Source organism: Arachis duranensis, chromosome 2, assembly GCF_000817695.3.
Source record: "Arachis duranensis cultivar V14167 chromosome 2, aradu.V14167.gnm2.J7QH, whole genome shotgun sequence".
Classification (NCBI taxonomy): Eukaryota; Viridiplantae; Streptophyta; class Magnoliopsida; order Fabales; family Fabaceae; genus Arachis; species Arachis duranensis.
The window spans coordinates 89,855,304-89,855,853 of NC_029773.3; positions in this window are offsets into that span (position 1 = coordinate 89,855,304).

Here is a 550-nt window from a genome sequence, read left to right on the forward strand (position 1 = left end):
ATCTCTTTGTTAGTTGTCTTTCTAACTCCCATGAACTTTGGCTTTAATCATTTCCAGAAAGAATCTAAAGCATTTTTCCTTTATGGAAAGTTGTTTAGAAAAGTTTGATGTGCAATAAGGTTCCCATATGCAAAATCATACTTTCATGGTTGACACAATAGACCCTAAAATTAAACTTTAAATTTTAATAATCAAACCCTTATGCTCCCTATCTTGTTAATTATGTCATATATTTTATCACGTTTAGATTTTATTAATATAATCTTTCACTTTAATACTAAAAATCTAGAGTTTTCATCATTTTTTGATCATTAAATCAAATCATGTTGTTAGGGGTGACGATGTTAGACATTCGTATTCATTTTTTATATTCATAACATAACTAAAACTTCTTTAATTAAATGTTTTAAAAGTTCAATTTTCGTCTTGAGTAAATTTTTTTTTTAAATTTTAGGTCAATTACTATTTCAACCATTCAACCTTCTTAAATTGCCTTTAAATTAGTGAGATATTAATCTCTCTCTCTCTCTCTCTCTCTCTCTCTCTCTCT